Source organism: Phoca vitulina, unplaced genomic scaffold, assembly GCF_004348235.1.
Source record: "Phoca vitulina isolate PV1807 unplaced genomic scaffold, GSC_HSeal_1.0 scaffold68, whole genome shotgun sequence".
NCBI lineage: Eukaryota > Metazoa > Chordata > Mammalia > Carnivora > Phocidae > Phoca > Phoca vitulina.
Window position 1 is genome coordinate 2185639 of NW_022589771.1, and position 15096 is coordinate 2200734.

General features: G+C 41.7%; 1 protein-coding gene across 3 annotated transcripts in view; it reads right to left on the reverse strand.

The window, feature by feature from the left end:
* The window catches only part of ERG (ETS transcription factor ERG), a 183569-nt gene that overhangs the window by 21611 nt on the left and 146862 nt on the right, over positions 1-15096 (reverse strand). The gene's annotated exons all lie outside the window — the stretch shown is intronic.

Genomic DNA, 15096 nt, shown 5'->3' on the forward strand with positions numbered 1-15096 from the left:
TTTGTTTTTGTTTTTTTTAATCATTCATCTTTTTCACTTACTTTCACTTTTATTTATTGATTTAAATTTTTTTTTAAAATGGCAACTTTCTTTCCTTATTAAACTACGGGCATCTTTATATGAAAATAAAAAGTTCAAGACACAGATCAGGAAGGTGTTAATTACCATCACACAAAACATGTATTTGTACATAATACTGAAAAATACTGACCACAAAATTGGAAATAAAAGTATAGGTAAACCAAAACCCCAGCACCTCCAATGAGCTAGTATTTCTAAGAGAGAGCTGTCAGTTCCTTGCTTTTCCCTCAGAGAATTTGGTTTTGCACCTACCTGGCACCTGCAGGGTAGGGGATGGGCTGGTGGACTTTCACACCCTACAGCATGCTGGCAACGTCATCGTGCTCTGCTGCCACTAATGGGAGGGGACCTGGGTGGGATCCCAGAGGGCACAGCCCCGGGGAGACAGAGCAGGCAATCCCCGATGGATATACAACTGGGACTGTCCCACCTGGACACCCCAGGTGGAGGGATATTTAGGGCCCCCAAATACTGGCAGATGGAAGACACCCAGGCAGAGAGCAGGAGCCCAGAGTTCGAATCCTAGGGTCTCTCAACTTGCTGCAACCCCTGGAGACTGCTTCTCCTTTCTGTATCTGTTTTACATGTAAAAGGAGAACCTTGGCCTTGGTTCTCTGGACAGGCCCTTAGAGGTCGGGCATGCCGAGATGTTCTGATCATAATGAGTGAGAATCCGGTGTAAGGATAAGTCATCCTTTCAAACCACTTTGTAGCTAATAGCTCTAGAACCTTGTTTGGTCTTACTGATGTTTCGGGCTACTCAAGCGTGGGACACATTGAAAGAGATTTCAAGTCTACAAAAGGAAATAGCAGTAACAGTGAGAAACAGCCAGAGAGTCACACCACCAGAGTTCTCACCTCTTCCCTCCCTGCCTTCCTCCCTTCCTTCCTTTTTCCTTCTCTCTTTCCGTCTCCCCTCCCCCCATTTCACACACTAATGTTTCATATCTTTTTTAATGAAAGAAATTACTTCAAATCCAATGGAAGTCACCCCTTCACTTCCCCCTCCTGAACACTCCAGAAGCAACCACCATCTGAACTTGATGCACACATCATCCCTATGTATATTTGAATACTGTTGCCATATCAACTATATGTACTGTTTGTGTTTTTAAACTTAACATGAATGATATCTGATTCGCTTTTGGCACCCACCACTGTATTTTCAAGATGTGTCCAAGTTAATCCATGTAAGGGTATTCAATCAGGTAAGCAGCTTTTGGGCCCCCTCACATGCATAGACCCAATTTACTGACCAGTGAATATCTGAGTGTCCACCTCCCTGGGTACATGTGAAGGCATCTGCATTGGCCCACAGCCCTGGCTCTACACTGGAATCACCGGGAGAGGGGAGCGTTGAACCTGGTCTCATCCCAGAAGACTCTAACTTAACTCTGCTGGAGGGCAGCCTGGGTATCGGAACTATTAAAAGTTCCCCAGTAATTCTTATGTGCAGGCAAGGTTCAAACCATCACCCCCAGGGCCTCACTGCTCAAAGTGTGGTCCTGGGATCTTGCAGCATCAACATCACGTGGGACCTACTTCAAAACACAGAATCTCAGGTGCCGCTCCAGACCTGCATTTTCATCAGATCCTCAGATGATCCATGTGCAAGCACAGGGAGGTGCTGGCCTGAAGGGAGGACCTAGATGTGCAATTGTTGGGGTGTGGGGCACATAAATGTTCAATTTTTCTGGTTAGGATGAGATTTCCACCAATTTTGTAACACTCACACTCTCAACCAACAATCAGTGCATAGAATCTGAAAACCAGGGAGCACTCTGGTTCTGTGCCATCTGCAAAACCTGAAATGGCAGTGTTGACAGGAAGGTATGCACATTCCTGTGTAATCCAAACACACGGGAATGCTCTGTTAGTCTGTGAAAATGGAGTGTGTATATGGAAGGTTAACTTGTCCACCATTGAGTTCAGATGGCTCTTTGCCATTGGGTCAGGATTTGACCTTGGGGGATAAAATGGTCAAAACTCCAGACTGTTTTTATAAAAGATCTTCTTTCTTCTTTTTCTCATGGCCTGTCATAATTCCTCATTATACTGATACGGATCATATTTAAGGATCCCCAATTCAAGCCCTGTGCCCTTCGGTTCTGTGTGGAGGACAGTCATGACCTCTCAGACAGAAGATCCTCCCGTCCGCCATCCTCCCCAGGTCATTTTTCTTAAATCCCACCACCAGGTATTAACCAAACCCTTCATAATTGTGTTTTGTTTTGTTTTATTTTTGCCTTTAACAACCTAGAAGGACTATTTTGGGGGGGGGGCAGGAGGGCTGGTAACCACTTCCTAGAAATCAGTTCATTCTGGGAATGCATTTTCTTCTCTTAATGGTTTAACTAGATATTCTAAAAATGATATATAAATATCTTCCCAAAAGTCACAGGCTTCATGTTAAAATGGTAAAATGACATCTTAGGAAGATAGCCAAAAAAAAGAAGTCTAATCTCTCTGTGGTCCCTTGGTGTGCTGCTAATTGGTTTCCCTTGCTAAGCCCAGGGCTGTCATGGCTCATTCAATTTTCCGTTCAGGGACTCATGGGCAAGACCCCAGGGACCAATTCCTCGACCTGCATTGTTCTTATTACCAACATTCTCGCTTTGGGTTGGTGAAACGGCCGTTCTCCTGTACTGTTGGCATGACTATAAATCACTACCACCTTTCCAATGAACAATTCGGCAATACATTTGAAACGTCTTTAAAAAAATATATGTGCATCATCTCTGAACTAAAAATTCCACTTCTAGAAATTTATCGTAAGGAAATAATAGAGGATGTGCGCAACGATTTATTTTCAAGGATGTTCTTTGTAGTGGTGTTTATAATAGCATAACATTGGAAACACCCTAAATGTCCAACCAAAGAGAACTAGTTAAGTTGCGGCACATTTAGGGATGTTCCTGTGATACTTGGAAACTAAAATTATACTGCTGAATAGTTTGATAGGAAAAAATGCTCCAAGTGGATTAAATTGAAAAGTTTGAAAACATTATTGAAGCATAATTAAACTTTGCAAAGAAATGTAAATATACCCATGGAAAGAATTTTGGAGGGCTCAGCAGTAAGAGGTCAACTGTTGTCTCTGGGGAGAGGGTGATGGAGATTTTTAGATTTTTTTTCTTTTTCACTAAACTGTATTTTCTCTTTTTCTCTCCAATAAACATAGTACTTAGGTTAAAAAATTGTTTATAAAAATATATTCTTCTCTTTTTCAAAGTCAAAACAACATCTTATGAAGGATTTAAATACATATATAGATATTGGGACCTATTTTGAAATATATATATTTTATGTATTTTAATATATATATATAAAGAGGGCACATGATGTGATGAGAACTGGCTGTTATACGCAACTGATGAATTACTGAACACTACATCGGAAACTAATGATGTACTATATGTTGGCTAATTAAATAAATTATATATATATATTTGTTAAAGTGTTTTTATAAAACTTTCAAGGGTATAAAATTTTAATCTCCCTTTCTTATGCAGTTTACTAATGGGGATTGCTTCCTTTGAAAAGAATAAAGTTACACAAGGTTGGGTTACTTCTGTTATCTTTTTGGGAATTGATCTCCACATCCCTGCCCTATAAGTTTACAAGCAAAGAATATGAAAAACAAACTATGGCCATATGATAGAGTAAAGACGGACAGTCCTTTCTGACCTGTCCATGGAGTGCCATTATTCTGGACCTACTCTGGAGGTGTCGTAACAGAGAACACTTCTCAAGAGACAAGCCCAATCTCCCACACATGAAGCACAGGACCCTGAGTTTGCCAGATCCCACTGTCTTCATAGGTGTCATTCTCAACCACTCCCATCCCACCATCCTATAGCCACACACAGCTGCCTGCCATCTCCTGAACCAATGTCCCATGCCTATGCCCAAACACCACCCACTGTTTGCTGGACTAGCCCCTTCTTGTCCCCTCTCCTTCGCTCACTGCCTCCTTTGGGCATCTATCCTCGATGATCTTGAGAGCTAAGCACTTATAATGACCCTTTGGGGCTGCACCAATGACAGCCCCACAGTGATCCCCACCCTCCCCAGGACCTGGGCCCAGCATGGATGCTGTAGCTTAGGTAGCGTTCTGTGGAGTTCAGGTCAGTGTGTTGGGTCCCAGCTCTCCCTTCAAATCCATAGAGAGCCCAGTAGAGTCTCTCGGATCTCCTCCATGACCCATAGTATGTCAGCAAAGCTTTCTTCTTCTGTCCCACCTTGCCATCACAAAAGGGGGCTCACAAGGTCCCACAAGATTCAACAGACCTCACCTCCTTCCCTGATGCCCAACTATGCATGGGAAGGAGAACGGGGAGGGGGCCACAGAATGGATCCCAGTCAAGGCATCACCTTTGGCTATGTTAAGGCATGCCATTCCACACCTTCGGGCCCCAGTGAGCAGCGCAACATAGGCCCCGTCACCTGACCTCATGATGGAGCCTGCTTTTCCTCTTCTAAAAACAACACGCAGAACTCAAGGACCTAAGGAATGACTCCCGTAGGAGAAGGACTACGATTCATTTAACTCAAGTAAGAATTACTGAGTATTTACTGTAAACACAAGTACTACGGGAGATTCAGAGGGCGGCCAGGAAAGGGAGAGATGCCAAGGAAAAAGGTAAAGTTTTCACCAGAAGCGCTTGGCTCGAACCTGCATTAACGAAAAGCATTTGACAGAATTCGGGTGACAGAAGCAGGGAGAAGCCTTTTAGTTTAGGGGAACAGTGAAAACCCAGCTTCATACCCGCAGAGGCATGAAACACCTGAGGTGTTGAGGGAGCAGTGAGAAATGGGGTGCGGCTGGAGTAGAAGACTGGAGAGAGAGCACACAGATGTAGGAGGATGGAGATGAAAGTTGGGGTCCCATCAAACAAAGCCTTAAGTATCTTGCTAAGAAGCCTGGACTTTATGATCTAGGGATTTCAGAGTCGCTGAAAATGTCGGAGGAATCAAATTACAATCACATCAAGCACAGCAAACTCGGTGGTAAAATAAAAGGCTTTATTGGGAGCCAAAATACCAGTATTTGGGTTTGGATTCAACCATTGACTAGATGTAAACATTAACCTTTCTGGAACTTGTTTTCTTTTTCTGTGGGTAATTAAGTGAATGTTAGGGGAATAGAAAAGTAAATGAGATAATGTATGTGAAACACTCGGCCAACAATAACATGGCAGAGAAATAACGCATCCACACAGTGGATTTCACATCGCAAACTCTGCTGAGATGAGCTAAACAACCTCCTATCGCAGGACCAGCCTCTTCCTTTAAACAAAAAAGTCTGATTTACACTTTATTTTGAGAAGCTTTTGGAGGTGCTTCTGTCAGATGAATCATGAACCGCTGAAGATAAGTTGTTTTGTTTTCAGCCTCCAGGCCAATTGTTTGGAAAACAGCTGTGTCATCAGTCCACATTTCACGGACATCAAAATGGTAAACCCCCGGAGTCCAAGGGAAGAGGGAAAAAGAAGTCATCTGCCTCCGAAGCCTCTTATTTGTATCTTCGATTCCATGGTTAATAGCCACAAGTTTTACGAAGGCTATTTCAGTACATTGAAATGAAAAGAAAAATAATAAAAGCAAAGCTGAGAGTTCAAGAGTTGCACCGTTTAAATTACTGTTGGGGGGTGGGGGGAGCAAGCGGTGCGTGGGTGGCAGGTTGAAATTATTTTTACATTTCCCTGAAACTGTTTTCTGACCTAGTAGCGTTCCACTGCTGCCAGGAAAATATTAAGTAGGTATTTAAATCAGGCAAGAGGATATTGCATTGCCGAAGACGGACTGAATCTTCACGAAACAGAATACCTCATGCAGGCAAACATCCTGTTTCAGAGACCCCCCCTCCCAGAGGAACGAATAAAAGTCAGGTTAAGCAAGAGTCAAACTGGTGAGAATAGCAGCCCTAGTGTCATTTTTCTCGAACAATATCCACGTAAAATATTGGCTTCCAGATAGAAAAATCATCCTTGTTTAAGAAAAAAATACCAACAGAAAATGTACCCCTAAGCCATATCACAGTCCTGTGAAGTCTTTGTTTATAAAACCAAGCCCTGGGCAAGTCTGCCAATCTGCTGTCCAAGACGCTCAAAAGCCTGCAAAAATAAGATTTAACATTTCGCTTCCTGGTAGGGAAAGACTTTACATTTACAAAACACGTTCACCAGCGAGAACTGGCTTCACTCTGGGCTTCACTCTACCACAGACTGAAATTTGAACTCAAAAAACCTATAGTCAAGGCTGTTTCTGAACCTTTAAATTTCTTAATTTATAGATGAAGTTCAGTTATCATTTGGATAGCTATTGATTTCTAATTTTTTTGAATTAGGGAATTAGCCAGTGAATGAAGTGTATGTAACACTGATTTTTCTTTTATTCTGGTTGTTCTTTTTTTGGTGGCCTACTGTCTGGTCAATTTCTGCAAATGCCCCTTGAGAGTTTAAAAAGAATGCATATTCTCTAATTGTTAAGTGCAGGGTTTCTACAAATAATCATTGGATCAAAATTGGTAACATATACCTAATTTTTAGGTCATTGATCTATCAACTATTGAGAAAGGCAAATTTAAATCTCTCACCTGAAGTGGATTTGTCCTTTTCTCCTTACAATTCTTTACATATTTTGAGGCTATGTTATTATGTACAAGTTCATCATTGTCATATAGTTTTCATGAATGTAACCTCTTCTATTTATTATTCTATTTATTAACCCTCAATTATCTCCACTAGTGCTTTCTGCTTTCTCTTTCCACTTTTGTCAGGTTTGTTTTGATTAGAATTTGACTAGTACCTCTTACTCCATCTGTTTGCTCTCATTCTTTACAATGCTTTTGTACACAGTGCTTCACTGACTTTCGAGTATTTTTTTAAAATCTAGTCTATCGCTCTGTCTTTAATGGCAACTTTGGCCTCCTTACACGTATTGTTACTGATCTGATTTCTGCCACTTTACTGTGTTCTATTTACCTTGCTTTATATGTTCTTTATTCCTCCTTTCGAAGTATCTTATTGAATCGATCTATTTTTCTTCATTCCCCTTTTTTCCCCTTTCTCTACTGGTTTGGCTGTTTAACATTCTAGTTCTATTTCTTTACTTGTTACTCTTTAAACAAAATCCACATTTAATCACCAAATATATCCTTCTCCCAAAGAAAGCAACGAATTTAGAAATCTTGAGCTCTCATCACCTATCCTTCATCTTATATGGTGATATTATCCAATGTTTTTATGCTACCCTGTTGTGCTCCCTACTTAGGATGCTGTGGCTGATACTCTATAACCATTTCTCTTTAGATCTATTCTTATATCAACCAATTTCATTTCTCCCATTTCCTTCTTATCTCACTCCCTTCTTCTAGGATCCATTTTCTTTGTTTATTAAATCTCTTGTTATTTCCTGAAGTGAGGGTCTGTTAGCAACAAACTTTGACCCTTTGTTTGAAAGTATCTTTATTTCCCCCACAATTTACAGAATGGATTACAATGCACTCTTAATGAAGTTTTTCATCACATTCCTCTGAGGTTTATTTCACACTGGCTTCACCAAGCTACTAAATGAGTCTGTGGCAGGGGAAAAAAAAAAAAAAGTTAAGAGCCCAGAAGAGAGCTAGAATTGTGTCAGTTTCTCCGAGCTAACTGAAGATTTTCTTCCACTGCCCTCAGTGTTCTGTGTCATTGTTGAGAAGTTTGCTGTCCTTATAACTGACATTGTTTTCAGATAGTCTTTTTTCTTTCCTGGTTTTTAAGTACTTTGTCTTTGGTGTTCTGTGGTCTTGCCAGAATGTGATTAGTGTGGACTTCTTCTTATTTATTTTTCTCTGTCTTATGCTTCCCATATTTGGAACATGGTCTTATTCATCAATTTTGAAAAGTCAGATTTTATCTCTTCAAACATTTCATCTTGTCCATTCTCTTGATTCCCTCTTTTCTGGAACGTCTATTAGATCTACCCAGCACATTATCATGAGCCCCTTCCCTGCCCTTGACCTACGCTCATACTCCATCTCTTGGTCACTGTCCTGCACCCTGAAAACAATTTCAAGTCTACTTTCCTTAATTCACTCTTTGGCTTTTTCAAGTCAACTGTTTAACCCATCTATTGAGTTTCTGATACTTTTGAATCCTTTTTTGTGTTTCTAGGAGTTCTCCTGCTTCTTCTTCAAAATTATCTGTTCTTTTCCATAATGTCTTGCTCCTCTCTTTCTGGTTCCTTCTATTGTGTGTTTAACCACTTTTAAATCTACTTACTTTATATTCTCAGTCCCATGCTTCAATTATCTAACATTCTTGAGGGCTTAATTATGTTGTCTGTTGTTTCTGCTGAATCTTGGTCTAGGTCGATTGTTTCTTCCTGTTTTTGTAATTTGGAGCTAGAGTCATCTTCAGTGAATCTTTATCTGCAGGAATCCTGTAATGTTTGGATTGAAGACATGTCTCTCCAAGAAGATCTCCTATGTCCTTCTGCCAGGTGTCTGAGGTTGTCCTTAGCCCATGACTACTTTTTGATGCTTAATTTCTCAGCCTGGGGTTGCTGTGAGAAACACAGTTATGTGCATATGTACATAGAGAGAGATCAGGTCTAACTCCCTGCTTTGTGGAAGACCAAGAACTCATCTCCTGCCCCTTTAAGACCCAAATCTCTGTATTATGGACACTGGTATCCCACCCCCATCCATGCCAACTGCGAGAACCAGGTGACACAGGAGGGTGGAGTACTCTGTTCTCAGCTCCTTCCTTGCTTTGAGTCGCTAAGGAACTCACTGACTTTCTTCCCACAGCTAGGCATATAAAAGTGTGTCAGACTCCATGCTACATTTTCAGGTGCTCTGCAAGAGGAATACCTTAAGTTCTTTTTAAGCTCAACATTTTACTAGGACCAAGAGTCTTCTCGGCATATTTTTTACCTATTTACTTCAAAACTTTTCCATTTCCAGTGCACCCATCAACCTAGCTCATGCTATGCTCTGTTTCATGCACTTATTCATTAATCGATTGCCAAAAAATTCATTGTACATATTAATCATGCAATACCCTACAAAAGAGTCAAACACTGTAAGAAAATACACCTAGCCTCAGCCTGTTTGAGATTCAATAATTTCATTAATTATTTTATTCAAAAAACACATGACTAAATTATTTTTGCTGGGCTCTAAACATACCTTTGACATTCTGACATGTCAATCTATTTCACTGGAGGGAGTCATTCTCAACTTTTCTTGAGTGGGTTATCTAGTTTTTGGATTTTGTTTTCCTTCATTTCTTCCCTGTGTTGCGTCTCCTTGGTTATTCCACAACAACGCAGCTTATGCTCGTGGTGTTTTAGATGCAATGACCTGTTCCACTTTCACGTTTCTCCCTGCTTGGGTTCTCTTTCCAAGGGTTGCCATAACAGAGTACCACAAGCTAAGTGGCTTAAAACAACAGAAATAGGTTGTCTGAGGCTTGTGGAGGCTAGCAGTCTGAGAGCAAGGTTCAGCAGGGCCCTGACCCCTCTGGGGCTCTGAGTAGAATCCTTCCCTTGCCTCGTCTCTCTTCTGGTGGCAGTCAGCCATCCTTGGTACTCCTTGGCCTACTGCACCAGTTCAATCTCTGCCTCCGTCATTACAAGGCCTTCTCCCTGCGTGTCTTCACATCACCTTGCCTTTGTGTGTGTGTCTGTGTCCAAAGTTTCCCTTTTTATAAGGACACTGGTCATTTTATTAGATGCACCCTCATGAGCTCATCTTGACTTGATGCAGTCTAAAAATACTCTATTTCTAAATAAGGTCATGTCTTCAGGCACTAGGAGTTAGGGCTTTAATGTACCCTTTTGTGGGGCCACAATTCAACCCACTCCATATGCATATGTCAGCAGATCTCCCTCTTGAGTCTAGGGATTTCTCCCAAATGCTTGACCCGGATATGAAAAGAAAAGCTGTAAGTTTTGGAGGTCTTACTATATCTTCAGCATTGTTTATGCACTTCACATGTATTTTCTTATTTAATCCATACAGTGTCATACAAAGTAGGCATTACCATCATCCATATTTTGGTGCAGCTGCAGGCCAAAGAACACCAAAATTAAATGACTTTCCAGATCCCAGAGCTAGAAAATGGCAGATTTTGGAACCCAGGTATGGTAATCCCTGATAAATGACTCTTAACCCTAAGCTCTACGTGGCCCCCAGACTACCTTGTGGTTGGGTGTCCCATGGGTAACTTAAACGTGAAATAAACTGAACCAGTTCATCTATCTTCAATTTTTTTCTATATTCATTAACATCCGTCCAGCCACTCATGCTAAATCTAAGCTATTTTCAATCCCACCCCAGAAATGTAGCGGTTATGTGCTGAGCAACACAGTAGACTCTTTTGAACATCTCCTCTAGTCTTTCTTTTTTTCCTTAGTCTCCTTTGAAAAGGCCGTTTCAGAATCTCTGAACAAATTAACAAATGCATCCCACCATCCCATGTCCTTGTGTTCCTCCCTGGGTAATTCTGATAGGGTAGCACAGGAATGAGAACTCAGACTCCAGAGTCAGACAGGCTCTCCAAATTATTGCCTGGGACATCCTGAGCCATGATCTTGGCTTTTCTAGTTTTAGTTTCTTTACCTGTAAAGTAAGAATAATAAATAATACCTACACCATAGGGTGCTTATGGGATTTAAATGAGATAATACCTTTTCTACAAAGTGGGTGGCCCAGTGCCTGACAACACTCAATAGATGGTAACTGTACCATTTCTGTGTTTATGATTTCGGCCACACATATAATCCCAGGGCAGTTTCCTCAATCACTACCCAGCTTATCATCTAGGAATATAATTCACTTTGACTTTAGGATTTAAGTTTTAGCTGGTTTGGTTGTCTGGTTGCTTGACTTGGTCACAGAAGCAATTTAAACAGCTTATAGAAACACACTCCATGATGTAGACATAGCGGGAGAGATCCTTGGGAGTGTTCAGTGGTAGGTGAAATGAAGACATGTCGTCTTACCAACAAGTTCTGTAGCTAGATGTGAGCACGGGCTCTGGTCTTACCTACCTGTGTGAGTGTCCCTGGGAGAGGCGCATCCCTTCCCTCTGGGGCTCCATGTTCTCATGTGTAAAGGAAGAGGTTTGTGATTGTTTTCTCTGTCAACCTGACTGGATCATAGGACATCCAGACATTTAGTTAAACATTATTTCTGGGTGTGTCTGTAAGGATGTTTCCAGAAGAAATCAGCATTTGAACTGGAAGACTGAGTAAAGCAGTCTGCCCTCCCCTGTGTGGGTGGGTGACATCAATTAACCCACTAAGGACCTGAATGGAACAAAGAGGTAGAGGAAGGGAGGGAGGATTTGCTCCCTTTGCCTGGCTTTTGAGCTGCGACATCCATCTCCTGCGTTTAGGTCTCTGGCTTTCATGCTTTAAGACTCAGACTGAGGGGCGCCTGGGTGGCTCAGTCGTTAAGCGTCTGCCTTCGGCTCAGGTCATGATCCCAGAGTCCTGGGATTGAGCCCCACATCGGGCTCCCTGCTCAGCGGGAAGCGTGCTTCTCCCTCCCCCACTCCCCTTGCATGTGTTCCCTCTCTCACTGTATCTCTCTCTATCAAATAAATAAAATCTTAAAAAATAAAATAAAATAAATAAGACTCAGACTGAAATCTACACCATTGGCTCTCTTGGGCTCTCAGTTTGCAGACAGAAGATTGTAGGCTGTGGGACTTCTCAGCCTCCATAATCACATGGGCTAATTCCTCATAATAAATAAATAAATGGGGAAGGGGAGAGAGAGAGAGAAAGAGATTGGTTCTGTTTCTCTGAAGAACCCTAATACCAAGTTGAACTAAGATCATCTAGAGGCTTGTACCTCCAACTCCTGTGACTCCATGATTCTTGCTAACTGAATCTGGATTACCATTAACTCAATAAATGCACATTTACTGACCTCTGCACACAGGCCACGAGCTTGCTGCTGCTTTGTCTGGTGGTTAAGAATGTGGAAGACATATTCCCCAACTTGCAATCTAATAGAATAGACAGGCTCATGAATAACTAACTCTAATACAGGTTCAAACATAATGGGTTTACCGTCTGAGCTTGGTCAGTGGGTATATTCTTTTTTTTTTTTTTTAAAGATTTTATTTATTTATTTGACAGAGAGAGACACAGCGAGAGAGGGAACACAAGCAGGGGGAGTGGGAGAGGGAGAAGCAGGCTTCCCACCGAGCAGGGAGCCCGATGTGGGGCTCAATCCCAGGACCCTGAGATCACGACCTGAGCCGAAGGCAGACGCTTAACGGCTGAGCCACCCAGGCACCCCATTGGGTATATTCTTCTATCACTTGTTATTCATCTGCTTTCAAAGCCCAGCTTGGAGATATTTAGGAGGAATCGTGTGAAAGCCATGTGAGCCCTCTGCCACTCCAACAACTCAAAATCTTGACTTTACAATAAGTCAGACCAGCAAAGACTCACACTGGGCATATGCTCTCTATCTGCATGGAGCTGTTCTCTAATACAATTCACTCTGTTTATAAAGGATGTTGCAAGAAACACGCTAGTGAAATGGAGCACTGCAATCACGTCAGAATGATGGTCATTTCTACAGTCTCAGTGGACCCCAAAGGTAAAGTCCAGGGATCCTGTGTGTAGGATTCAGAATTGAGAAAAACATCACCTTCCCTGTGAAACTTCTTTGTGAAAACAGGGATTATGTCCCCACATGACTTTTTATTTTGGCTGCCAGGAAGCTCAAAGCCATCCGATATCGTGGCCAAGCTCATGGTCAAATGTGGTCAAAATGGCTGCATTCTTCTTTCATATGATTTTGGTTTTCCATTAATATTTTTAATTGCCTCAGGACTGATTCTTAATTTCTTTTTGATCAGTAGTTTGGTTCGTGTATTTATCAGTAGCCTAGTTCACAAGGCATCTCAAATCCTCCATGGTACTAAATGGTATATGTGTATTTAAGTATGAGATGTATTCTAGAATATAATGTGGAACAAAATAAAGCATGATAATAAAAGAATTGGTCAGATGTCTTATGAGAAGCAAGTAAGTTGCCAAAAGATTAAACTTGGCTTCCTAGACAGGGGGGGTTGCCCTGAAGAAGGATTTGTGAGCAGAGAATGGAGGAAGGGCATTCCATCGGAGGGAACAGCACGGATGGAGAAACACGGTTGTGGTGATGGAGAGGGTGAGGAGAGCGCGGGACTGGGGGGCAGGATGTGGTAGAGAAAAATGGCGCAGCCTGCAAAGGCATTTAAGAATTGTATCATGAACGGTACCAAGGAAGCTTCTCTTGACCATTCATGTTTATTGTCATCTCGTTCCTCCGATGTTTTGAACCATTTGTCTGAATCAGTCATTTGAGCTCTTAACCCCACACTCTCCTGTCAGGAACCACTGACTTCATGTGGATGGGTCTAATCTACTTCTGACTGGCTCTGGTCACTTCCTCTGTGACGGGCATAAGAGTAGCAAGTCCTCACTGAACACCTCATGAGTTGAGGAGAAGGGACCCAGTACGGAGGGTCTGAGGAAGACAAAATACCAGGAGTTCCAGCCATGGGTGTTTGGGGGGCAAGAATAGGGGATCTTAGAGTACCTGGGTGGCTCAGTCGTTAAGTGTCTGCCTTCAGCTCAGGTCATGATCCCAGGGTCCTGGGATCGAGTCCCACATCGGGCTCCCTGCTCGGCAGGAAGCCTGCTTCTCCCTCTCCCGCTCCCCCTGCTTGTGTTCCTGCTCTTGCTATCTCTCTCTCTGTCAAATAAATAAATAAAATCTTAAAATAAAAAAAATTTAAAAAAAGAATAGGGGATCTTAAATCATATAAGAGCTTTTATTCATGGTGACTGAAACACACTAAGCGCTCAGTGAATGAATGAATGAAGCAAACAAGCAAATGTGACAACTGTTTATCTCTGAGACTTCTGATTGCCAGGAGTGCTCGTGCTCAAGGTGGATATTTAGAAAATAAAAGTAGAAATGTTTGACTGAGGAGTCATTCGATTACCTCTGAAACTAATAATACACTATATGTTAATTAACTGAATTTAAATTTGAAAAAAAGGAGAAATGTTTGCACCCATTTTAGGGAATAAAAACAAAGAAAAGGAAAAAAAATCTTTCAAAATGATGTAAGCTGCTAAAACCCGATGTCCTGTTGCATTTTGGTCAGCATTTTGCAACTTTCAAGAAAAGTGGATGAAGACTGCGCCTTCCTCTTTGTTAGCCTTGTTGGTTAGCACATCGCCAGATGCATTGTCAATATGGAAAAAGCTACAGGGACCGCCAGAGCTACAGCCCGTACCCAGAGGGACAGCATCCCCGATGGCAGATGCTTCATGAGATGTCGTTAAACCTAGGTGCTTTAGAATACCAGCTCCACGGTGCAGTGGAGATCCATTTGTTTCTCAACGGTGATCTATGTTCACAGACTTGGCGAGGCAGACGTGGGAACACATGGAAGTCAGATGCCTACATTGTGCCCGAGTTGTCTTTGCTGTTGATAGGAATGCAGCCCAGTGCCGACAAACCTCGTACTGTGCTTGGTCCAGCTTGTCAGAATGGAGCCCAGGGATCCATCTCACACTGTGTTCTGTGCCTTTAACCAACCTGGGTTTCCCTGTGGATGCCTTGACACATGGCCTCTGCAGATTTTATTTTATTTTATTTTATTTTATTGATTTTATTTTATTTTTATTTTTTATTTGAGTATATTTGTCACACAATGTTACATTAGCGTGCCACCAATGATAGGTCCCAAAAATACATCCTAAGGGAGAAGCATTAGGAAGACAAAATTCCTTCCCACCAAATGGGTGACTCTTCATTTTTTAAATTGTTTAGAACATCAAGTGAAATTGTTGGTTATTTCCTATCTTCCTGGCCACTCCTTCTTCTAAAAGTAACCTAGCCTGCCTTTATTGAAAACGGTTAATGTGTATTTAAGTAAAATTTATTTGGTGTCTTCTATTTAGATTAGAGCTTCTCAAACCGTATTATGCATGAAATCACCCAGAAAG